At 35.4% G+C, this 27,570-nt stretch overlaps 1 long non-coding RNA gene and 1 other non-coding gene across 3 annotated transcripts in view; both read left to right on the top strand.

Moving 5' to 3' along the window:
• Nucleotides 1-27,570, top strand: part of LOC144288973 (uncharacterized) — a 235,682-nt gene that overhangs the window by 157,538 nt on the left and 50,574 nt on the right. For both annotated transcript variants that reach the window (XR_013357030.1, XR_013357029.1), the window contains exons 3-4: nucleotides 16,670-16,715; nucleotides 18,368-18,422. This is a non-coding gene — a long non-coding RNA (uncharacterized LOC144288973). The remainder of the gene's footprint in view (nucleotides 1-16,669; nucleotides 16,716-18,367; nucleotides 18,423-27,570) is intronic.
• Nucleotides 10,202-10,308, top strand: LOC144289254 (U6 spliceosomal RNA). The gene has a single exon (XR_013357232.1). It is a non-coding gene; the product is annotated as a U6 spliceosomal RNA (small nuclear RNA).

Genomic DNA, 27,570 nt, shown 5'->3' with positions numbered 1-27,570 from the left:
CTAATTATACGAGACAAACAGAAATTATTTTCCCTGTGAGTTTACGTATTCCCTAGTATTGAGCAGAGGGAATAGGTAATCATAAATGTAAGAACAGAGAATAGAAATTATATAAACAAAGCAAATTGGAGAGTAGTTCCAGGCTTCTTAAAAATAATCATTTAATTTTGAGAGCCCTTATTTTCTTTAACAAAGCATGGTTAAATTTAATCACAAACAGTTTTGGGAATTAATATATAAAATGGTGTATATTGTATTTGGAATTACAGTGCAATTCCCTTATAGTTTATCTGATAGTTTACTCAGGTTTTACTCAAGAAATATTTATTGAGTGCATCTTTTATAACACACCTTTTAAGCAAATATACTTCCTCTATTTGGGGACACATTTAATACTAACCGTATCAACATGACTAACAAGGAGCTGTGGTGAGGCTTGTTTTAACAATTGTTCCAGAATGGCTTTCTTAGGGCATAGGATTAAGCATTGATTCAAGAACCATATGGATGCCAAATTGATACTATTTTCCAGAAGGTATTACGATTCCAACCACAGCTGAAGAAACTATCTAGGAAAGTAATAGTACCTAATGCATATAGGGAAAATGCTTCTGTGTATTTTGTTTTTGATGGTCTTACTCTGGGAGTTACAACGAAAAGGTTGACAGTGGTCAGCCTGTGTAAGGGATTGTTTTCTGAAAGATGAGAAGATAGAAGGGAAAGACAGAAGAAATGATATTAACATATAAATAATAAGAATATTTTGACTCAAAATGTTTTCAGGAACTAAATATAACTATGCTTTTTCAAAAGATTCCAGCTGAAAGAATGTTCCTATTTATTAAATCTGTCTCTCAAAGTCACTGGTAAAGTTCTTGAGCCAATAGATCTTAAAAGGAAATGCATCAAAAACTAATAAGCATTTCAGCTGTTAATTCTGAGGTAACAATACTTTGATGAGAGGTGATTGAGAGTCTACTTTTGTGCATAAGAGTTCTGAGAGGCCCTTAGAAAAGTCAGCTGCCTTTGGCATTACATTTATTTCATTACGGTGATACTTCATGAAAGAACTTGACTCTCTTCACAATTAGGAAGATAGATCCTTGGACAAGGATGAGCCACTGATATCACTTCTGCTCTTATTGGCAACTTTTCCCCAGAGAGCATGCTCAGGCTCATTAGTAGAATATGATCATTAGTAGAATGAGAGAGGGGGAAATGGAGTTATGGTGGAGAAACAAGGACTGAGGAATTGATGTACCATTTCTCTCTTTGCCTTTTTGTGCAACATACCCAGTAAATGGATATATAAGACTCTATTAAAAAATACTTAAATAACTTGAACCTTGTAGATTGGTTATTAAAAACTAAAACAGACATAGTTATAGATAAAGATTATGCATTTTATCCTGAAGGCTATAGGGAGACTGAAACCCTTTTTAGACCTCATCAAGTAAATAAATAACCTCTCTTCTACGATAGTTGATTTGTCTAGAAAATTATTTTGCGACTTGCCTTAAATATGAAAAGTGTTCTAAATGAAGAGGCAAATTTTATCTTTGGTAAGAATAAAACTTGAAAGTTAAAAGATCAGACTGCTACTTTTGGAACTCTTACTCAGAACTGATGGAGATAACCAGCGTATTCATGAATATTTTCTATGTACTTTTATCTAATTGAGTTATGTTGTTTTCTCTTGATGCTCCTAGTTTATGTGGTTGAAAATAACAAAATAGCCACTCCAGAAGCAAGCACACAAAACCCTGTATGTTATAATGAATTTAAAATATGGCAGTTTACAGATAGTCCATAATGAGCATATACATTGCTATAAATTTACACACATACACATGCACCTACCCCTTATGAATATATGTATATATAATATTGAATGTTTTCTTTCTTAAGCATTTGTTAATTTTTTCCTAACATATGTTGCCTATAGTTTATTTGAACTCTCAGTAATATATTCAGCTGCATTTGATAAATGACTCATGAAATTACTCATATTTTTTATCATTTTGATACAGCAGTACAATACTGCCCTGGGTTAATTTACTATATACAGTAATTTCAAGTAGAACAATGACTCCTGGCTAACAAATATTTTCAGCTGACTTCCATTTCTATATAACCTGCTCTGCCTTTGAATAGTCAGTGTATAAGAGATATATAATACACTAATCTCAATGAGGAAAATGGGAAAACCACAGTAAAAACATGGTGAGTTTACAAAGTTTGTTCAATTTGAAAATTTGTTGTATCCAGTGTTTTATAGAGCTTTTTAGTCTATTATTTTAAAATATTTTAAGTAAAAAAAAAAACCTGTTTCATTTATTGAGTGTTGGAATCTCTGATGCACCACTTACTAACTGAGCAGGCTTTGGGCAATTTTTTAAACATCTGTATGTCTCAATTCCAGCATCTGCAAAAAAGGGGATAATCATAACTAATGACTTCACAGATTTCATGAATTCATGCATGTAAAGACCTTTAAAACAATCACGGGCAGGTAATAAGCACTTATTATGTATTAACTGTAATAATAATTATTTTTATTTTACTTCAAGGTTAAGTACCTAGGTTCCTGTAGCTTACGTTAGGGCAACGTTAGTTGTACCTGATTCCAAATTCATTTAAGTGTGGTCTATAGTGTCTCTTTTTATTTTTCTTTAAGCTGGAATATTATGACCCTTTCCTTTTTGCTTCACTGGTTTTAAATATCCTGCTGAACTTTCAAGGATTAGTTCAATCCTACATATTCTGTTAAGTTTGTCTAAACACTCCATCCTACAAAGCTCCTTCTTTGTTAGCATCTTTTCTTTCTGACATATCTTCTCAATAATATTGTATTAATATCAGATTTGTAACTTACCCAGTGCCTTGCAGAGTACATGCTTAGTTAATAATTCTTTCTTGTTCCTTCTCTTCATTGTCATTCCATAAATGTGAAAAACTGGATTACCTGGATCATAGACTGGGTGAATTATTACTCAAATTTTCAGACTCTTCTCAGAGTGTCACCTCTGTTAGTCATAACTCACTCCTCCCTGGGCTTATTCAACCACCCCTTTTTTATTCGTTTTTTTTTTTTTTTTAAGATCCTTTGTGTATATTTGCAGCTAAAGTTATATTGAGAGGATGACTGAAATAACATAATTTTTGAAGTGCAACAAATGATACCCATTGGCCTTTTCCTAAATCACCTACTTGTTCTAGAAAAATTCAGATTTGATTGGCACAATTTTCTTCTCTAAGAGAAAGCAGCTTTCAGCTAGGGAAAGTGAAAGCTTCATCTACTGAGTGTCATTACAGAACTATGCCCCAGAACAGAAGCTTCCAAATTCTCAAAAAGCTTAATTGGTTGTTCTACCCAGCAACGATAATGTGGTTCAGTTCATGATCAGATGAGACTGAGAGAGTTGAGTTTTTTCTGATATTCAAAGTGACTTAGTTGTTTTCCTTTAATTTAGCATCTTGATAAAACAAGATTTGTACATTCAGAGATCACTTTTTACATTGAGATAAAGATTTTGATTCCTAGATCAAAATAGAGGCACATAAATCATTTTATTTTATTATTATTATTATAGTATATGATTAGTTATGTTTTAGTATTAGATTATTCATGTTTCAAAAAAATGATCTTGCTGAATAAAATCAGATGATTCATTCTTCTTTCCATTGGGGGTGTATACTAATTTGGATTATACAGGAGCAATGCAGGAGAAAATAACAGAGATAAAAAACTGCCTTTCACACATGTAAAATCTGCCTGCTTCTATGAATGATTTGTAACCCTCCAAACAGAGCAATACCAAAATAACATGGTTTGGAATGGCCTCTCCCCACAGAATATGCTGGAAGTCACATGGAGGGAAGTCATCTGTGTCTTTGATAAAGAAGCTTTGTTGTTAATTTCATCACTTTAAGGACTATTTAGAATAAGAAAGCTGAAAGTAATAATCTGAGAGTTTTAGTGCATTGTATCTATTCTAATTTTAAAAATAACATGCTTTTTATACAATCAGTGTATACAAGAAAATAATCTCTTCTGCTTTCCTTGTCCTATCTATATACCTATCTGTATATTTTCATGGCAATTGTCCATTTTTAATCTCAATTTTATAGCTTTTCCCAAGAGCAGACTGCCTTTTATAAGATAAGGATACCTATGTTCTAGGACTTGTGTTTTGACTTGGCAGTTATAGATGGATTATATATGAAAAAATACTTTGACCTCTCCAGGATTCCATTTCCATTCCATACCAAGAATCAGTAGGGTATCAAACTCTGGAGCCACTTTTCTTACAGAATTGATGGTGTACGTCTCTTTCTCTCTGCAGTTTGGTGACTTTACTTTGGTAGCTCAAAATGGCCATAGTGGAAGTGTTTACAGAAATCAACAAACACTACAAATCAAGATATGTTTTACCCCCAAAAAGTGGTTGTTAACAATTTGCCAGCACAAGGAAGATAACAAATCCCTATGCTGGCTCCCTTTAATTTTTAATATGGGGAAGGCAAATTTTTAACATTGGGAAGGCAAAGTGGAAGTTTTGGGTTATTTCTATAGGGCAAATAACTGTGGTTGGGTTGTAAGATATAACTGGAAATTGTGCTCTGGTGGGGAGTAAGTACATGTGTGTGGGACAATTTCGATTTTATTAGGTGGTGACATTTTTGGATTAAGGGAACTAGGGTGTGTGTGTGTGTGTGTGTGTGTGTGTGTTAAGGACCAAGTAAAAAAGAACAACAACAAAAAAGAACAAAATAGATCAAAGTAGAGTGATCCATCATGTTCAAAGATGCCCCAGTAACTGTAACCAAGCCCTATCTCTAGTCATGACTGAATGATTAATTCTCAGGCAGATACAAGGGCCACATTTGAATAATCAAATTTACTGTCACTGGGATTTAGTTCGAGCTAAGGCATCTGGAAAATTGGAGGTCATAGGAACAGTGTATTATTATGGCAGGTGATATTTTGTTTCTGCAGGGTAGTAACACAGACTTGGCCCAGCTGGGCCTGGCTTATTCCATCCCTAGTGAGATCATGAATCATATTTTTATTCTACCCTTGTTCACTAGAATTATCAGCCCAGTAAAATGGTTTTCGGAGAAACTAGGACTTCATCCTTAGTCTGTTCCTAACTAGAAAGAATAGTTAAGAATTGTCTGAACCTAGCAATGAAAATATTGAGGTGATATATGGGTGAAAAGTACAAGATGGGTCTAATCTAACTTACTTTTTTTTTTTTTTAAGATTTCATCCATTCATTCATGAGAGACAGACATAGGCAGAGGGAGAAGCAGGCACCATGCAGGGAGCCCAACACGGGACTCAATCCCAGGTCTCCAGAATCACACTCTGGGCCAAAGGCAGGGCGCTAAACCACTGAGCCACCTGGGCTACCTTCTAACTTACTTTCTCCTGAAGCCTTTGGCTTACTTCTTTTATATCAGACTAAGGACTTCCCAGCTTTTTAATATTACTTGGCCTCAGTCACCTTTTAATCTAGGATTTCTTTGACTAAAGTAACAAATAGAATCACAATTAGTTACCTGCAAGCTGTTGAATTCCAAATTGTTGTATATTCACCTATAACAAATAATTAAGCTGGATCCAAAATCATATCTGCTCTTCATGATTAAATGTTCTCAGAATAGTCCTCTACAAATTCCCCTGCCCCCTTTTTTTGTAATACAAACTTTTAAATATACAAAACTTATTTTGGGTATAATGCTTTTATTCTCTATTATGATTTTGTGTTTCACTAACTGGAGCAGTTGAGAGGCTACAAATGTTTGAACTGGGTAAATTTTAAGATCTGTACAGCAAGAAAGGGAACACTGTAAGTGTTACAGAGCAATTTGAGGAACTGGAAGTCTCCAGATCCTTTGGAATTCTCCTGGATACCCTTATTTCAGTGATCAGGGTTCCTTAGTTTCTTATCGGTATATCTTCCATATTAAAGAATTAGTGAGGTTGTGAATTTAACTGGTGCTTTAGTTAAGCACCTCACAGAATCAATTTCTATATTTGGTATTTACTAGCTTCAGTTCTATGATGACAAAAGATAGAAGTTTTGTTTTGTTTTGTTTGTTTTATGTGGTAACATACAGGAACTGAATATCAAATCGAGTGTTGTGGTAGGATTTTCAAGGGTTGTTTTTAGAGTTTTGTCACTTTAAATTACTCTTTACCATTAGATATAATAAAGATACTATTGTAGCTCTAGAATTTTTCACTCTTTGTTGTTTCTTTAGTAACCAGTATCAGTAACTTGATTGGCTAATTCACTGATCTGTACCTTCATGGGCTAGAGCTTTTCTATCCTGTAAATGGAAAAGCATCCCATTATTTTTGCTCCATGTTAACCACATAACAAATTTTCAAAAGATAAATTTCTCTAAGGATCTGTGGTCCTTGTCCTACTTTTAGTATCTAATTCTATATTTGTTAATGTGCAATAGACGTAGTTGTGATGGTACCTGGCTAGGCTTTTTGATGCTACTTTCCCACAGAATGGCCATCATGATATGGCTATGTTGCATATAATGTAAACACAATAACACAATAATATGCATTTTAATTACTTTATAATCTGCAGACAGTGGCATCAAACAAAACTGTAGATGAAATGTGGGTATTAGATACAGGTGACCTGGCTTGCAAAGTGACTTCACAATCATAAAATATTATTATGCTATAATTTCAGGGACATAAAATTGATGGTATAAAAGGCTGGAAAGCCTTCCGGTGGCTTCCCAAGACCTACTGGGGTCTAGAGCCTGTCTAGGAGAATACCATCTCTACCAACCTAAGTTTATTGTCCACAATAACCTGTAGAATCTTGAAAAGCAGCACTCGCTTCAAATCTTTGATCTTTGTGTCTCCCAGTTCATTCTCCTGAGAATGTATCTTCTGTATATTTTCAATAAATTGTACCTTCTATAAGAACAATATATCACAATTCTTTCCTTCTCTAAAACTCATATCTAATCTTTTAGAAGATTGAGCCACATACTTTGGTTAAAAATTTTGAGGAAAAAAGGAAAGTCTCTTGAAAGGAAAATGAGATCATTTACAAAGTTGAATAGTTAGGTAATTAGGTCTCAGGAAGGATGGAAATTCTGACTCAAATTGCCTTAAATGGAGAGGAAATTCATTGGCTAACATGGCTGCTACAATGGTGGTTTGATTCAGCACCTCAAAACTTTCACCAAGAAATTAGCTTCTTTCTATTTCTCCCTCCTGCCTTTGTACCACTCTAAAGTTATCTCTTTCTGTTGTGTCATAGGATGCAGCCACAGGCTCCTGAGGGTACACTCTTCCAGGTTTGTATCAAGAGCAAGTGTATGTGTGTATGTGTGTGTGTATGTGTGTGTGTGTGTGTGTGTGTGTGTGTGAGAGAGAGAGAGAGAGAGAGAGAGAGAGAGAGAGAGAGAAATATGTCTATTTTAGTCATTGAATAAAAGCCCCAAGCTTCCCTGTGACTGGACTAATTTTAGCACTTGTTCATTCATGGAAACTCATACGCTAACTACTTGGCTTAGGCATTGGTTTGCTGCTAAATGATTAAAATCAGCTTTCTGAAAAAAAATATAGCCATGTATTTTATGTACATAAGATCATTATAAATTTTACTCACGGAAAGGATGTTTGGCACACAATTCACAAATAAAAACATACAAAATACTCTTCAATGTAAATTCGATTTGACCAATTAATGCTCACAGAATACTTTTATTAACTTTTGCCAAACTCTTGTGTCTGTAGCCAACCTATGGTTGCAATCCCATAATGATTTGAAAACATCCCAGCTGTTGGGAAGTCTCACCAATTCATTACTTGATTATATGAGTGAATTACTTGCTCCAACTATTTGGACAATAGTTTTCAAATGTTGGAAGAATATATATTATTTGACTACCAGCGTGATGTCACTGACCGCAGAGTTGGGAACAGGTATGCAATAGTACACCATTACGTAGAATTTCTGTAAAGATACAATAAATGTCAAAATCTGAGGAGCATAAATTCAAATGAAGGGACTAAATAATATAAAATAATCAGGAATTGATATATTGTAAGTATTTTCATGTAATTAAGTATGAATTTATAATTGAATTTTTAATAATGGCTCCGTGTAGTAACTGACTTATAAACTTTGAAGCAATTCAGCAGTTGGCTCTGAGGAGCTGCTATGAGCTAGCTCCAGCACACCTAGGCTGGATTCCAGGTTACATACTCATCCCCCAGTTCTGGAATGGGGATGAATTATGTTGTTGGCTTCAACAAATTAAGACACATCTCAAATTAGAGATCAGATCATGCCATTCCAATTACATGAATGGGGCATTAGGGTATTGTTAGGGCTCGGGAAGGGAAGGTGAATTGTAGAAAGGCAAATAAAAATTTCTGCCACCAACAGGAATGTGAGTATCCTGGGGGGTTGCAGTGGTAGGAACTTAGGGCCCTTTGGTATAGTGCTTCCCTGGCTTGAATCAGATACCACTTTCCATTTTGGTATGCCTTTGCTCCATCTTCTAGCTGCTGGAGAAAAGACTATGATTAATCCAGCTTATATCACCAGAAGTCAATATTTTTCTGAATAAAATTGCTAGATACAACTGAAATAGGCAAAGTACTTCCAATGTATATAAAATAATAAAAATAATCTCATTTTAATTCAAGCAGTTAGGAATATATCCCAAGTTTAGAACAAATGAAATCTCAAAGTACATTTGACCTTGAATAGCATGTATACGAATGGCATGGGATCACTTCTATGTGGATTTTTTTTTTAGACAAACACAGTATTGGTACTATAAATGTATTTCCTCTTCCTTAATAGTTTCTTTCTTTTCTCTAGCTTACTTCATTGTAAGAACAAAGTAAAAAATATATACAACACAGAAAATTTGTGTTGCAAATCCCACACAACTTTAGTTTTAATAAGAATAAAAAATGTATTTCTTTCTTAGATTCTGGAAGTAGTCAGTTAAAAGATACTTTGGTACTCCACAGAATCTGAAAACCACATGACTTCTCTTTTTGCTCTGCAGAGACCTCAGTTCCCAAAATAACTTCATGGAAAGAGATGGTTGCTCCAGTTCTAACACTGCATCCTCACTTCAACCAGCAGAAAGGACATGTTCTAGAAATTTTACACTTGATTCTTTTCACATTCCATTGACCAGAACTCATAAGGCTACTTCGGTATTGCTGCAAGGTAGCTCTATGTGCAAGGTGAACAAAACACACACATAGATTTCTGAAAGTTTAATAATATACCAATAACATGACTATAGTTAGTCAACAAAGCAGTATTTGCTTATAAACTGTGATTAGAGCTGTGAAGAAAATAAACAGATAACAATACAAGGGGGAAAATGATCAGTAAAATGAGTGGTAGAAATTAATTTCAATAATAGGCAAAAGAAAGAAATATGGGAAAGCTTCATAGAGAGGCTTTTGTTGAGTGCATATAATTTGCAAAGATTTGGGCTGAAGATAAGCTTAGAAAGGGAATTTAAATATAGGGAAAACATAAGAATCACAGACATCCAAAAATGTGGGCTTTGTTCAGAGACTATCATGCAGTTTATTTGTTGAAATTAAGAGTGTGTGAGGAGTAGAAGGAATAATCTAACACTTAGACAGAATTTATTCTGTGCCAAGCACTTTTCTAAGTACTTACCTTTACTCATTTACTCCCCGCAACCACAATCTCAGGTAGGTTCTGTTGTTTTCCTCATTTTCAGGTGAGGGATTTGAGGCATGGAAAGGCTAAATAATTTGCTTAAATTCACAAAGCTGTGATTTTAAGAAGTGTAACTCTGAGTCTGCTTTAACCCTTGGACTATGTTGCTTTAAAGAAGGAGATCTCTAAAGGAGTGCCGTGATGTTGTATTTAATAATTTGAACTTAATTCTGTAGAATGGGTAGCTACTGAAGACTTTTGAATATAGATAGATCATATATTTGAATTTGTGTTTTGGGGTTACTGGTTTAATATTTGTGGGAAGAACATAACTAAATAGGTTAAGAATGGGGTGTCATTTGGGAGATGCTAGAAATGACCCAAAGAGAATCAATATAAACCTTCACTGAAAAACAGGTAAAGCTGTGGAGAGATTGTCTGAGACTAGTTTTTCTAACTTATAGTTCATATTCAGGATAAAATAAGATAGAGTGCTCGCTTCGGCAGCACATATACTAAAATTGGAACGATACAGAGAAGATTAGCATGGCCCCTGCGCAAGGATGACACGCAAATTCGTGAAGCGTTCCATATTTTTAAATCTTTGGGATGCAGCAAAAGCAGTCCTAAGGGGGAAATACATCGCAATACAAGCATCCATTCAAAAACTGGAAAGAACTCAAATACAAAAGCTAACCTTACACATAAAGGAGCTAGAGAAAAAACAGCAAATAGATCCTACACCCAAGAGAAGAAGGGAGTTAATAAAGATTCGAGCAGAACTCAACGAAATCGAGACCAGAAGAACTGTGGAACAGATCAACAGAACCAGGAGTTGGTTCTTTGAAAGAATTAATAAGATAGATAAACCATTAGCCAGCCTTATTAAAAAGAAGAGAGAGAAGACTCAAATTAATAAAATCATGAATGAGAAAGGAGAGATCACTACCAACACCAAGGAAATACAAACGATTTTAAAAACATCTTATGAACAGCTCTACGCCAATAAATTAGGCAATCTAGAAGAAATGGACGCATTCCTGGAAAGCCACAAACTACCAAAACTGGAACAGGAAGAAATAGAAAACCTGAACAGGCCAATAACCAGGGAGGAAATTGAAGCAGTCATCAAAAACCTCCCAAGACACAAGAGTCCAGGGCCAGATGGCTTCCCAGGAGAATTTTATCAAACGTTTAAAGAAGAAATCATACCTATTCTCCTAAAGCTGTTTGGAAAGATAGAAAGAGATGGAGTACTTCCAAATTCGTTCTATGAAGCCAGCATCACCTTAATTCCAAAGCCAGACAAAGACCCCGCCAAAAAGGAGAATTACAGACCAATATCCCTGATGAACATGGATGCAAAAATTCTCAACAAGATACTGGCCAATAGGATCCAACAGTACATTAAGAAAATTATTCACCATGACCAAGTAGGATTTATCCCTGGGACACAAGGCTGGTTCAACACCCGTAAAACAATCAATGTGATTCATCATATCAGCAAGAGAAAAACCAAGAACCATATGATCCTCTCATTGGATGCAGAGAAAGCATTTGACAAAATACAGCATCCATTCCTGATCAAAACTCTTCAGAGTGTAGGGATAGAGGGAACATTCCTCGACATCTTAAAAGCCATCTATGAAAAGCCCACAGCAAATATCATTCTCAATGGGGAAGCACTGGGAGCCTTTCCCCTAAGATCAGGAACAAGACAGGGATGTCCACTCTCACCACTGCTATTCAACATAGTACTGGAAGTCCTAGCCTCAGCAATCAGACAACAAAAAGACATTAAAGGCATTCAAATTGGCAAAGAAGAAGTCAAACTCTCCCTCTTCGCCGATGACATGATACTCTACATAGAAAACCCAAAAGTCTCCACCCCAAGATTGCTAGAACTCATACAGCAATTCGGTAGCGTGGCAGGATACAAAATCAATGCCCAGAAGTCAGTGGCATTTCTATACACTAACAATGAGACTGAAGAAAGAGAAATTAAGGAGTCAATCCCATTTACAATTGCACCCAAAAGCATAAGATACCTAGGAATAAACCTCACCAAAGATGTAAAGGATCTATACCCTCAAAACTATAGAACACTTCTGAAAGAAATTGAGGAAGACACAAAGAGATGGAAAAATATTCCATGCTCATGGATTGGCAGAATTAATATTGTGAAAATGTCAATGTTACCCAGGGCAATATACACGTTTAATGCAATCCCTATCAAAATACCATGGACTTTCTTCAGAGAGTTAGAACAAATTATTTTAAGATTTGTGTGGAATCAGAAAAGACCCCGAATAGCCAGGGGAATTTTAAAAAAGAAAACCATATCTGGGGGCATCACAATGCCAGACTTCAGGTTGTACTACAAAGCTGTGGTCATCAAGACAGTGTGGTACTGGCACAAAAACAGACACATAGATCAGTGGAACAGAATAGAGAATCCAGAAGTGGACCCTGAACTTTATGGGCAACTAATATTCGATAAAGGAGGAAAGACTATCCATTGGAAGAAAGACAGTCTCTTCAATAAATGGTGCTGGGAAAATTGGACATACACATGCAGAAGAATGAAACTAGACCACTCTCTTGCACCATACACAAAGATAAACTCAAAATGGATGAAAGATCTAAATGTGAGACAAGATTCCATCAAAATCCTAGAGAAGAACACAGGCAACACCCTTTTTGAACTCGGCCATAGTAACTTCTTGCAAGATACATCCACGAAGGCAAAAGAAACAAAAGCAAAAATGAACTATTGGGACTTCATCAAGATAAGAAGCTTTTGCACAGCAAAGGACACAGTCAACAAAACTCAAAGACAACCTACAGAATGGGAGAAGATATTTGCAAATGACATATCAGATAAAGGGCTAGTTTCCAAGATCTATAAAGAACTTATTAAACTCAACAGCAAAGAAACAAACAATCCAATCATGAAATGGGCAAAAGACATGAAGAGAAATCTCACAGAGGAAGACATAGACATGGCCAACATGCATATGAGAGAATGCTCTGCATCACTTGCCATCAGGGAAATACAAATCAAAACTACAATGAGATACCACCTCACACCAGTGAGAATGGGGCAAATTAACAAGGCAGGAAACAACAAATGTTGGAGAGGATGCGGAGAAAAGGGAACCCTCTTACACTGTTGGTGGGAATGTGAACTGGTGCAGCCACTCTGGAAAACTGTGTGGAGGTTCCTCAAACAGTTAAAAATATACCTGCCCTACGACCCAGCAATTGCACTGTTGCGGATTTACCCCAAAGATACAAATGCAATGAAACGCCGGGACACCTGCACCCCGATGTTTCTAGCAGCAATGGCCACGATAGCCAAACTGTGGAAGGAGCCTCGGTGTCCAACGAAAGATGAATGGATAAAGAAGATGTGGTTTATGTATACAATGGAATATTACTCAGCTATTAGAAATGACAAATACCCACCATTTGCTTCAACGTGGATGGAACTGGAGGGTATTATGCTGAGTGAAGTAAGTCAGTCGGAGAAGGACAAACATTATATGTTCTCATTCATTTGGGGAATATAAATAATAGTGAAAGGGAATATAAGGGAAAGGAGAAGAAATGTGTGGGAAATATCAGAAAGGGAGACAGAACGTAAAGACTGCTAACTCTGGGAAACGAACTAGGGGTGGTAGAAGGGGAGGAGGGCGGGGGGTGGGAGTGAATGGGTGACGGGCACTGGGTGTTATTCTGTATGTTAGTAAATTGAACACCAATAAAAAAAAATAAATAAAATAAAATAAGATAGAAGGAAATATTGACATTCCTTTGGTATGAGGTGTAAGTGTTAATTATTGATCCTTTCTGCAATGGCAAGGTGAACTCAGATGGAAGGCAGTAATGTTTATTAAGCATCTAGTTTGTGCCTAGAACTGATACTGGCTCATATTATTTTTAATTCTCACAGCAGAAGTATAGGAAGTAGGACTTCTCACTGAATTGTTTGTTCTCAGATGAGGACAGCATGATTAATTTTTGACTAGTTTTGTCAGCAAATGACAGAACTGGAGTTGAGTTTCAAGTCCTCTGTCCCTTACACTATGCAGCATCAATGGCAGCATCCAGTTCACAAGGTAAAATTGCCAGTCACAATGCCTCAGAACGTGGGGCCACATGCTCAACTTGAGACATGTTTTGAAATAAATATTCCTTTGAAATATCTGTCTGCTCTGAGATTACCTTGACTTTAGCTCTAAGTACGACATATTGAAGCATGAGTAGACAAATCTTCATTTATTTCTGGCTTACTCACATGATTAACTTATATGTACAAGACATCTATTCCAGAGGAAGAAGATACTAAATGTTTTCTGAGATTCCCAAGCTCTCTTGTTTCCTGGGGTCCTTAGTCCTCCCTCATGCTGTCACTGTGTCCTAAGATCAAAAAAATTACCTAAAAGTTCCACCTATAACACAGTAAAGACCAGATAACTCAGTAAGTACTTATGTCCTGACAACTTATTAGATATCTGAAGAAAACAATACACATAAATTATAAAAATAATTTAATTTTCACATTAGCACAATAACTAATGGGATATGTGAATCTATTAAGTATGGCACAGCTCTAAGATATTAGAACCACCCTAGACACCACTGGGACCTTCATTTACCCCGTGTTCCACATCATTTTTTGCTTAGTACTTGGTTTTCTTCACAGGAATCACTGAAAACCCAGCTATGCAAAGAGATGCAGTTGAAAGGATTTTAGCACAATCTTCTCTTGAAACCAAACTAGCTCATACTAGTAGTTTGCAGCCATCTGACAAATGTCAAATATTGCTGTGTTTCTCTTAAACATTTAAGAGATTCCCTAGTGCCTGGTGAATTTGCTGTGACGTCCCATGGCACAGCTGCACAGTTTGGGAAACATGCATATATGTTATTTGACACATATCAAGAGTTTTGACCTGAACGCATTACAATTTGCATCCCAGTGTACTTAATTCAAAACACGTTTTTCAACATTGATGTTTTTATTCCAAATACAGATTATTTTATAGGTACAGCCTGTTGCTGGGAGAAAAACAAAGAAGAAAGCATAGATCTGAAGACATGTTTCAAATCCTTGTTTCATTATTCACTAGCAGTTGGTCTCTGGGCAAGTTACCCAACATCTGTGAGCCTTAGTGTCTCCTGTTTTTTAATCTGTAACATGGAAACAGTCATAAGCACTTCTCATGGTGGTTTTGTTAGAATTAGAGTAAATGTTGTATTGGAAATACATAGGACAATGCTCGGCACCTTTTGGGCTTCATCAAATGTGTTTTTTCCCCCACTCCTTCCTCCCTAAAGGAGATCGTCTCATGGAATTGACTGTACTTCTTTTCTAAATAACACATACTTAAAATGAGAGATCCTTCTGTAAAGGCTGTGAAGGGCAATGATTTTTAAATTAGCAGAAGGAGGCTAACGCAGATGAGATGAGATGTTTAATTCTGGAGAATTTATGCCGCCAGAACCATTAACAATCTCCTTTCCAGAAGCAATTATCTCAGCAGCAAAGTAAGTGCTGAGGGACACACACACAAGAAGTAGACAAGCAAAAAGACAGATGAATTTAGAAAATACAAACTAAGATGTATTCTGTAATGAAGTATGTTCTATGTGCTCCTAAAAAATAAGTTCTAGGGAACATTATTCTTTCTGTTTCTTTTTTCTTCTTTATGTTATGAATGCTACTGATCAGGATTCTCACTAAGATGAATAATTCCTAATTATTTTCAGCATGTGTGTCATGCGTGACCATGTGCTGAGAGAAATTGAACCACTCATTTCATGGCCCGTTCTGTTCATCTTTCTCCAGGATCAGCCACATGCAGTTGGGAAAATTATGCCTACTGGAGAACAATTTCTCACTCATTCAACATTCCCTCAGAGCTACATCACATCATTAACAAGGATTTTCTCAATTAACTACTAAATCAGCAATTAAGGCTTAAGAGATATCTACTGCAAATAAAAGGGTTATTGATTTTAATTCAGTCATATCTTATAATTATGGATATTAATCACACACAGTCTTTAACGGCAAAATATGACTCTCCCTACCAGTCAGACATGAGAGAAGGAGGCAAAGTTAAATGACTTTCAAGTGGACAAACTGCCATTACTTAGTAATGAGATTGAACAGTATGGCACTAATTTCAAAGAAGGGATAGATGCTTTACAAGATAATTTTAAAATGACTTGAGATTTATATTTAGGCTTCGTTAAAACTCATCAGCCATGTAATACATGAATACATTCATTGAAGGATCATACACAATTACGGTAATGGAAAGGCAACGTGCCGTATGAATAGTTATAGCTGCACTCCATGCTCACATAGACCAGTACGTATCCCAGATCATGTTTTCATTAACATATCACATGGAAATGTAACTTGTTTAAAATAATAATAGAAGAGTGATAAGAGCATAGTAATCTAATGAATTCCATCAGGTTTAAATATATTAAAATAAAAACGTAGGCTTTTTTTTTTCTATCTGGATATGCTCATTTTGATCTAGCAGAATATGTAAAGTCTCATAAAAAATAGAAAAAGACTGCAGCCCACCACCTTTTTCTCTCTTACCAGATGGCAACATTTTCTTTAGCATTCTTTCATGTTTGCCAAAGCTCCAGCTATCAGCCATGTGTTGAGTGAGTTTAGGCAATCTGGAAAATACAGCCCGGGTTCTATTAGACAGTGCTGTAATTTTGCACAAAAATTTTCATTGCCCAAGACCAATTATATTTAGACCTTGTTTAAATGTACTATTCCAAGCTTGATACAGATTCCTGTGACTGACAGCAACCTTCTCACAAAGTAGTTTGTTTACATTATATCTTTATCAAATGCTACCATTCCTTCTGGACTGCTGTTGCCATGATTGCAAATTGCAGGTCTTTTCTTCTGTCCTAAACAGGTTCTTGAGTGTGGAAGCAAAAATTGCACTGGACGAAGTTAAAGAGGTAAGGAAGATTATATTCAAGGTTTTATTTATTGTAATCAAGAGGGAGATCAGAGTAAAGTCTGAACTCAATTCCTCTGAAACAAAGAGTAAGGATATTTGTAAGCACTGGGGTGAGAGAGGACAGGTCATCTGTGTTTGCTAATTCTCTTTTTCCAAAAGAAAAGTACATTTTCTCCTATTTTTTTTTGTGATGGGAGGTAATTTTACAACTTCGAGTAGGGCATCCACTGGAGTTAGGCTCCTGTCCTCTCGTAGAGGTTGGGAGATAGGAGAACTGTCTTCCTTGATGTTGACATTCCACGGGAATGGCTGCCAGTCCCCGCAGACAGGCAGTCCTGGACTTTAACACTGACAAGGTTTTTTGTTTTGTTTTGTTTTGTTTTGTTTTGTTTTGTTTGTTTGTTTGTTTATTAATTAATTTACATCCCAAAGGGGGCAAAGACAGGATTGACTGTGACAAAGTTTTTAAAGTTAATGCTCCAAGAAAAGGAAGATCAAGGTATTTCAGTCAGGAATAAGCCTGGCTAAAGCTGAATTAAATGGAGAAGAACTTTAAGGGTGTGTTCACCCCAAGTATTACTAGGACTCCATGGTGAAAACTGATAAGAATAATGAAAACCTCATCATAATGGCAGATGATTGGGATGCATTTCAGAATTTAGTAGCCAAGATATCCCAGTGTTTATTCTTCCCAGAGTCAGTTATAGTTATGGTGATAGACTCCTTACCTGCACTTCAGAAGTCACTACAAAATCCATTCAGAAGGTGAGTCAATCGGAGAAGGACAAACATTATATGTTCTCATTCATTTGAGGAATATAAATAATAGTGAAAGGGAACATAAGGGAAGGGAGAAGAAATGTGTGGGAAATATCAGAAAGGGAGACAGAATATAAAGACTCCTAACTCTGGGAAACGAACTAGGGGTGGTGGAAGGGGAAGAGGGCGGGGGGTGGGGGTGAATCGGTGACGGGCACTGAGGGGGACACTTGATGGGATGAGCACTGGGTGTTATTCTGTATGTTGGCAAATTGAACACCAATAAAAAATAAATTTATTATAAAAAAAGAAAAAAAAAAGGAAGGTGAAAATTTACTTTCTGCTTGAATGTCCTAAGTCATCCTTCTTATTGGTTCCCAGTCCTCTCCTAGAAATGTATGAGATTGAAAGTATCTCCAAAACCTGTCTCTATTTCTTTTATGGATTTGACTGTGGTTATATAGTAAGATTCTGAATATATTCATAAACCATCCACGTAGTGGTGTTTATAAATTTCGGAAGTACTTTCTCACTCATTTTTCATTTAATCCACACAATAACATCTTGAAGCATAAAGGGACGGATATGATGTGATCCCCTTTGTACAACACAGAAAAATGAAGCTCTTGGGAGCTAAGCAATTCGCCAATGGTCATAAAGATAGCAAATATTAGTACTAACTTTGACTACTATATCTGGCCTTTGATGCAAATTTTTCCCAAATACTCTAATCCTGTACTTATAATTCAGCCATAGTGAGATTTTTGAAGCAAATGGATTGTTTTTGTTTTTGAAGGTCTTTGAGAAAATCTGTCCTATTATTGAAGTGATATTGTCCAAGTAAGTCAGCCAGCATTAGCTGTAGGTGATGCTGTCTTTCCTCTCTTTCAGATATTCCTCCTAATTTTTGTGGACTTGGTTTTTCAAATCCCTGTCAAATATTAAGGTAACTATAGGGACATTTGATTTCTTCATCTATTTTTATAATCTGTAAATGTGTAGACAGCCTTATATTTCTTTTATTTTTGTACATCCGTATATATAAATTTATTCTTATCAATAAGAAGACTTTCAAGTTTCCCAAATTGCTCCTCTATTTCTCTCTATTTAAAAAAGATTTATTTAATTATTTGAGAGAGAAAGAGTGTGAACAAGTGGGTGGGAGGGCAGAGGGAGAGAATCTCCAAGCAGACTCCCTGCTGAACATGGAGCCCACTAGGGCTCAATCTCATGACCCCAAGATCATGACCTGAGCTAAAAGTAAGAGTTTGACACAACGGGTGGCTGAGCTACCCAGCCACCCCCTGCTCCTCTATTTCTAAAGTTTACGGAATAGCATTTCATATTAACATTTTTAAGTTTTACATTAGAGTTAGACTGTTACTGTGGGGCCAAACCCATGACTCCCAAAATGCGGTCCTTTACTGGGAATAAAATACAGAAACATATATTAATGGATAAGGATTCGTTGTGGGGCATTACAAAGAATCTGCATTGAAAGAAGGTCGAGGGGCAGCCCGGTTTGGCGCTGGTTTGGTCCCAGTGGCAGCTCAGCAGTTTGGCGCCGCCTTCAGCCCAGGGTGTGATTCTGGAGACCGGAGATCGAGTCCCACATCAGGCTCCCTGCATGGAGCCTGCTTCTCCCTCTGCCTGTGTCTCTGCCTCTCTTTGTCTCTCTCGCTGTGTCTCTCATGAATAAATAAATAAAATCTTTAGAAAAAATAAAAAAAAATAAAGAAGGTCCCAAATAATTCTGTGTACATTATAATTCAAGATATACTGGTCCTGGATTTTTATTCTCCCAGCCTCATATCTTGATTAATGTGTTTTCTGTTTTTCTGAAAATCTTCATTAAAAAAGCAAGCCCATCACTGCCACTACCACTCTATCTTACTAAATAACAATGTCAGTGGTTTTATAGTACCTATTTTTTTTAAAGATTTTATTTATTTATTCATGACAGACACAGGGAGAGAGAGAAAGAGAGGCAGAGACACAGGCAGAGAGAAGCAGGCTCCATACAGGGAACCCGACGTGGGACTTGATCCTGGGTCTCCAGGATCACCCCCTGGGCTCAAGGCGGTGCTAAACCACTGAGCCACCAGGGCTGCCCTATAGTACCTATTTTTCAAAGTATTTTAATCTTCTCAAATCCTTATATTAGCCTTGTGTGAGGGAAGAAAATAACTTCCTCAGAAAACTTTGTAAATGAAAATTAGTCAAAACTAAAATTATAGACACAGAAAAGAGTTTACCCATTGAACATGTTTTCATAATATTTATTGAGTTAATTTGTCATGAAATGGACCATATTTGTATCCCCAATCCTCAGAACCCATCATTTTCTTGGTGGGTTCTTGGGCCTTCTGGTAGACCTATATGACACCCCATTTCAGGTTTCGGGTTAATTATTTGAATTACTACGGTCACCTGATAGAGCCAACCCAGAATGTAGAGAGAGAAACAGAAGGATAAAATTATGGGTAGTTTATATTTTTGCCCAAAAGGCTTTTCTAACCTTTAGAATGTTCTACAAGTAGAATTGACTGGTTTGGGAGGTAGAGAATTCCCTGTTAATTGAACTATTGGAACTGAAACTGTATATAAGATATAATGAAAGGAATCAATGTCCTGGTTTAAAACCAAAACATACTATTTGATTTCTGAGATCCTTTTTAATTCTCTTCTTAATCTCAGAATATTTAGATTTGCCATCTGTCCAACCAAAATTATTACTGTTTTCCCATTCAATTATTATTCCTTGAATACTAGTTATAATTCATTTGAGTTTCTCATTTTTTGTAGAACAAAATCTGTGAGAGAATATTAAATGAAGCATTATGCCTTGAATTTCCTTGTCTGTAGCATAAGCAAAAACAAAAATAACAATTCTTCTCTTTGCCCAAATAATATGCAGTTTAATAAAATTTCCTAGCTTCCAGGTAATATAAAACCATGGGAAATTTGAAGGACCTTCACTCAAGAAATTTTTAAATCCAAAATTATCATGAATATGTTTCTACATATGAGGTTTTCCCCAATAATTTGCCAGCAATTAGTAGTTCTTTACATCTGTCAGAAAATTTTGTATTGGGTTTTTAATATTTTCTTATGTTAAGCATCTTTTGGACAATTTGGCTAAATATTAATGATAGTAAAATATCCTGAAAAAGTTAAGATTCTGCTAATTGGGTTCATTGGCTTTCTAATGAAAAAGACTCTGGAGTTCTCAAAAATTCATGTGAGTACATACTTCACTTCCCCATAAAATTGTACTGCACAGAAAACTCTCATTTAAAGGAGTATGAGAAATAGGTCTTCCTCCTCCCCCTTTCCAACAGAAATTGTACTTTTCCTTTATTAGCTATTTTTGACAGATAAAAATCACTTCGCATATTTTTATGATGCTTGGTATCATTTACTCTAGACATAGCCATTTCCCCTTGAGAAGCTTTCTAAAGAGAGCATTTGACAGCTACTTAAAAAAATGATTGAATGATATTCTCAACTTTTATCTATTACTCACTTTATGTTTTTGCCTAACAAAGAAGTGCCTTGAAGATAGGCTAACTTACAATTCAAAAGAAAATCTAACAAAAACACTTGCTTTGGCACAAAAATTACTTCACTTTCTATATTAGTTGATTTGGGAATCAGCTAACTAACTCTAAGTTCTAAGAAATAATGTACATATATTAATCATGCAGAGAATCTTGTCCTGAAACTTGAGATTAATAAAAGAAAATTAAAAAGAATGCAGCTTTGGAAAATGTTTTAAAGATGGTATTGTATTCCAGTTCTTTTTGCAAGAAATGTTTTTATCTGTTAGGCTAAGGAGGATTTGTTTGATTTGAGAAATGTCACTCTGATTGAATAGAACTGCCTGGAATAGAGATGATTGTCAAGGCCGAGCAAGTACTGATGCGCTAACTAGTTCCAAATGCAGAGTATATGTATTATATATGAAGTTGGGTAAAATTTTCCTTTGGACTTAAGTAAATAGGCTTCATGACTCATAGAGCTGCACAACTGGTAAGTGATTTTTATTGTTCCACTACACACAATTTATTCCTGATTTGTCAGAAAGTTTGTGGCAAATTTTTAGGTCAGGTATTTGGAACTCAGAATAAAATTTCTCATGGGAATTACATTATACATGGTGGTTGGATCTTTAGGCCAGTTCATAATGTGTCAGATCTGTATCACTCAACCAAGTATTAAAAACAAAACAAAACAAAACAAAACAAAACAAAACAAAACAAAACAAAACCTGACGTTCATCTACCACACTCCTTTAAGGGCAATGATTTCGAGTTTTGACTTGTCTTATAGAAGTATATCTGTATTTTGAAGTAGGATCCTAGGTTGTTCTTATGCTCTACTTTACAATTTAAAACAAGAGAATGGGATAGCAAGGTGACTGGAGATGCATTGGAAGGGAATAGGTGAGATAAAATGATTGAAGATATGAAATGGAAGGAAAGGAAAATGTTTTGGGAAGAGTTTGATTATCTAAATAACTAAATACTGATCGATAATAGTGGCTTGGATTCTATTCCACTCATTGTTCATGGCATTTGAGGGCTCAAAACTATTGGAACACGAAAATAATGTGCTCTAGAGCTGTGCTCTCCAGTGTGGTAGTCACCAGACAGATATGGCTCTAACAACATTTCAAGTGCTCAGTAACTATAGGAGTTTTGTGACTACCGTATTGGGACAGCAAACATATAAAGCATAACCACCATCACAGGAAGTTTCATTAGACACTGCTCCTTAAAAGAAAAGATTGGCCAACATTTTTCATAGGGCCTTTTGGTAAATATTCCAGCTTAGTGGGCCATGCATGGTCTATGTCTTAACCTCTCCTCCCCTGCCTTTTTCCTCCTCTTCTTCTCCTTCTTCTCTTTTTTCTTTGTTTTACAAACATTTAAAAATATAAAAAGCGTTCTTGGCTTATGGATTATCGTACAATGATAGGCTACAAGTTGGACACAGTTGGTTTAACTCTGCTCTTGCTGCCCTAGAGTATCTCATCCCTTTCTTTCTGATGAATAGCAAGACTGGAGGTCACAATTAATTCATGGGTAAAAATTTTTGTTTGGTCCTAAAATAGGTACTTATGTCTCATGTTGAGATTTCAGCAAGAATTGTGAGTTGCATGGTCCTTTTCTGCTTCTCCGAAGGAATGTGATTGGGTCTGCAGAGTTCCTGTATAGTACACTGGGGAGCAGTGCCATATACTTTATTTCAGTGGTGGTGGAACTTCAGAAAAAAAATGTATTATAGTATTATAATATGACTTCTCAGGAAGCATTAGACTTTTCATCCATGGCATTTATCAATACCGTACTGAAAATATGTATTGATGAAAAGTTTCTATGTTCTGTTACAGTATCATTGTAATTAACCCGAAGAGACATCCTCTACATATTTAATGTGATGAAGTGGAATCGATGATAGGGTCTTTATGTTCCTTTTAAAAAGGTATCTTATTTGATGTTTATGGTGACAATTGAAATTCATGTACATACTTTGCTTCCTGAAAATGTGATCATTACTTTTCTTCTTACATCTTAAAAAAATTGATTTTTTATTTCTCCTTTAGTCATCTCTATTTGTAATAGTAATAGTTGATTTTTAAATCTTAACTTCCTTTAAGAACAGGAAAATAAAATTTAAGAGTGTTATTTACAATATTTATGCATTCAATTTAGCAAGATTTGTTGTATATCAGCTGTGTGCCAAGCACTATGGTTAGCACTCTGGATACAAAAATCAGTTATGTGATTCCTGATATCAAGGAACTCACAAGTAGAGGAAAGCAGGCACATAAACCTGTAAAGCCGAGTATTAAATATTATATTGTTCAAGAAAAAAATATGAAAGCCTGATCAAAGAGCTATATTAATGTCTATAAAAACTTTAGGAAAGAAGAGACATCTCTTTTGGGCTTTTATGGATGAATGGGATATTTATTTATGTATTTCTTTATGAAGATTTATTTATATATTTTAGGGAGAGAGAGAGAAGGGGACAGAGGGATAGGGAGAGAGAGTCTTAAACAGACTTCATGCTGAGTGTAGGATGTGGTGTGGGGCTCAATCCCATGACCCTGAGATCATTACCTGAGCTGAAATCAAGAGTTGGAGGCTTAACTGACTGCACTAGCCAGGTGCCCCTGAATGGGATATTTTAAAAGTGAAAGGGAAAGCCAAGCCATGCTGTATAAAACAAATAGCATGAATCCACATATGGAGTATATACCTGGAATGAGAAAGACAGGTATTATAGGTTAGCTTGAGTAGAAGGTATGAAGGTAAGATATTAAGATGTGTGGCTAATCTGTGTAGCTTGATAAAGTTGTTGAATTCTATAATAAAATACCATTATAGCATTAATAGCATCTCATGAGATGACCTATTAAAGTACTATACTAAAGTATAGTCTTGACCTTAGTCAGAAATATGATTCTGGCAGCAGGGTATAAAATCAGTTGAATGAAACAATGAGAGTAGTGAGATGCCCTAGGTAGCTCTTTCCATAGTTAAGGGAAACACTAAGGATAAATGAAATTTAATTAATTAAATACAAATAAATAAATAAAATAAAATAAAATAAAATCATCACAATAAATGTTATGAGTAGGATACAGGAGAACTGGGGAGAAACTAAGGCAGGATTTGACCAATTGGTTTTGAGTAAAGGAAAAATAAGATAATTCCATATTTTTTTTCTTTTTTTTTTTTAAATTTTTATTTTATTTTATTTATGATAGTCACAGTGAGAGAGAGAGAGATAGATACAGGCAGAGACACAGGCAGAGGGAGAAGCAGGCTCCATGCACCGGGAGCCCGACGTGGGATTCGATCCCGGGTCTCCAGGATCGCGCCCTGGGCCAAAGGCAGGCGCCAAACCGCTGCGCCACCCAGGGATCCCGATAATTCCATATTTTATAGCTTGGTGTCTAGGTCAGCTTATAAACTGTTAAAGGAGAAAGGTAATGTGGAAGAGAAAGGTAGCATGGTGTTAGGAATGGAAATAGAGATTTAATTCTGGAAAGACCAATTCTGAAGAACCAATCCATCATCTCTGCAGAAATATCTAATAATAGTATAGATACTGATTTAGAGCATAAAGGAATTCAATTGTCATATCACTATCACCTCCAGACACATTTATGGGAAGTGTGAAGTATTTTAAGTGTTTATCATTCATTGCCTAGTTTATTTTTCATAAAAACCTCATGAGGTGGATACTATTATTATACTTATTTTAGAAATAAGACAAAATTGCTGATTTCTGCTGGGATTATCTTTTCTCCTCCTACATGATTCAGCAAAATGAGACAATATGTGTGAAAATACCTGACAATGCTGGTTCAAGGTAGAAAATCAAGTGTCAAAATTCAATCCATTCAATAGTTGAATATAGTACTTGAATTGGAATTAATTAAAATTAAATGTAATTAAAAACCCTTTCCTCAGTGGGGTAGTAGAATATAGTAGCTAATCTATTCAGATAGTAGAATATATTAATTAAAACCATAGGTTCTGGGGCTCAGCTCAGCCACCTGGGTGGCTCAGTGATTGTCTACCTTTGGCTTAGGTTGTGATCCTGGGGTCCTGGGATCGAGTCCTGCATCAGGCTCCCCCATGGGAGCCTACCGCTCCCTCTGCCTATCTCTCTGCTTCTTTCTTTGTCTCTCATGAATCAATAAATAAAGTATTTAAAAATACAACCATGGGCTCTGAAATCAGATTATGGTTTTAAGATATACTCCAGGACCAAAACTAAACAAAGACATTATAAGAAAGGAATACTATACACCAATATGTCTTTTGAACTTTATGTGCAAACAGTCTCAACAAAATATTAGCAAATTAAACTCAATGATATATAAAAAGAATTATATACCATGATCAGATGGGGTTTATCCTAGATACACAAGACTGGTTCAAAATTCCAAAATCAATTAATATAACATCACAATGTTAAGTTATAAGATAGGCTAGAAAAGAAAAATCGTATAGTTATATCAATAGATGCAGAGAAAGTTATTTGAAAAAATATAGCCTCCATTTATGACAAAAACTGAGCAAACAAGGAAGATAAAGGAATTTTTTTCAATTTGATAAAAAACATTTACAAAAAACCCACAGCTAACAGCACATCTAATAACGAGAAACTAGAAACTTCCTAAGATCAGGAAAAAGGCAAGCTGTGTCCTCTCACTACTCCTATTCAACATTAATGAGGAAGCTCTAGTTAATGCAATAAGATAAGAAAAGGAAATAAAAAGTATACAGACTGGGAAAAAGGAAATAAAATTATCTTTGTTCATAGATGACATAATTGGTTATGTAGAAAATGCCTGGGAATCAACAAAACAACTTCTAGAACTAATAAGCAACAACAGCAAAGTAGCAGGACATAAGGTTAATATACAAAAATAAATTGCTTTCCTATATGTAAGCAGTGAATTAGAAAACTGTATTAGAAATTAAAAAGAAAACACTTTCTTTTTAAGAAATGGAAATTAAAAATACAACACTATTTGTATTTCAAAAATGAAATACTCGGGTATAAATCTAACAAAATTCATACCAGATTTACATTAGAAAAACTAGAAAACTCTAATGTAGGAAAAAAAATCAAAGAAGACCTAAAGGATGGAGAGATATTCTGTGTTCATGGATAAGAAAATTCAATACTGCTGTCAGTTCTTCCTAACCTAGGAATAGATGATTGTATAGATTTAATAGAATGCCAGTTAAAACCCCAGCAAATTGTTTCCTGGATATTGACACAGGAAAGTTGAAAGTTTGAAATTTTGTACATAAATCCAAACATCCAGATGCCAGACAATATTGAAGAAGAAGTAAGTCAAAGGATTGACACTACCTGACGTCAAGACTTAATGTAGGGCTACAGAGAATAAGATTGTGTGGTGTTGGCGGAAGAGCAAATAGAATAATGAAACAGAATAGAGATCCACCAAAATTAGTCAACTTACTTTTGAGAGAGCAACTAAGACAATGAAAAAAAAAATCTAACATCCACTCACGATAAAAATTTGTTGGAGAAAGATTAGTCTAATCTATTCAGTAATCTAGTGCTGGAATTATTGGACATTATCATGCAAACAAAAACAGCAGACTCTTACACTTTCAACAAAAGTTTACTAAAAATTAATTATAAACCTACATATACAATACAAAAGTTTAACACTTAAAGTAAATGACATAGGAAGTAATCCTGGGTTTAGTAATGACTTTTTATAAACAAACCAAAGTCAAGAAAGAAAAAATGATAATTTGCACTTCATTAAAATTAAAAGCTCTGTCCTATGAAAGACCATTTTAATAAAATGAGAATATAAGCCACGGACATGGAGAAAATCTTCACAAAACACATATAATAAAGGAATTGTTTCCAGGGTATACAAGAAACAGTTAAAGACTCAATATTAAGAAAATGAACAACCCAATTTAAAAATGAGCAAACTACATGAAGAGGCAACTCAGGAAAGAAGATATACAGATGGCAAATAAGCATATAAAAAGATGCTCAATATTATATTTCATCAGAGAATTGCAGATTAAAACAGCAGTAAGATCCTACTATGCATCTATTAAAATGACTAAAATCTAAGACAACACCAAATGCTGAGCATGTGGAACAGAAACTAACTCTTTGCTACTGGGAATGAAAAATGGTACAACTAATTTTTTAAAATTTTTATTTAAATTCCAGTTAGTTAACGCACATCGTAATTTCAGGTGTGCAATATAGTGATTCAGCACTTCCATATGACATCCAGTGCTCATCACAAAAAGTATACTCCTTAAACCCCATCATGTATTTAACCTGTCTTCTCCTCCCCTTTGATAGCTATCAGTTTGTTCTGTATGGTTAAGAGTCTGTTTCCTGGTTTGCCTCTTCCTCTCTCTTTTTTCCCTTTGTTCATTTGTTCTGTTTCTTAAATTTTACATATGAGTGAAATCATATGGTATTTATCATTTTCTGACTTACTACACTTAGCATAACCTCACATACCCTCAATATCCATCCATGTGGTAGCAAATGGCAGG

The sequence above is a fragment of the Canis aureus genome, chromosome 18, assembly GCF_053574225.1.
Source record: "Canis aureus isolate CA01 chromosome 18, VMU_Caureus_v.1.0, whole genome shotgun sequence".
In the NCBI taxonomy this organism is placed as follows: domain Eukaryota; kingdom Metazoa; phylum Chordata; class Mammalia; order Carnivora; family Canidae; genus Canis; species Canis aureus.
This window is presented reverse-complemented; position numbering and strand designations above follow the sequence as displayed.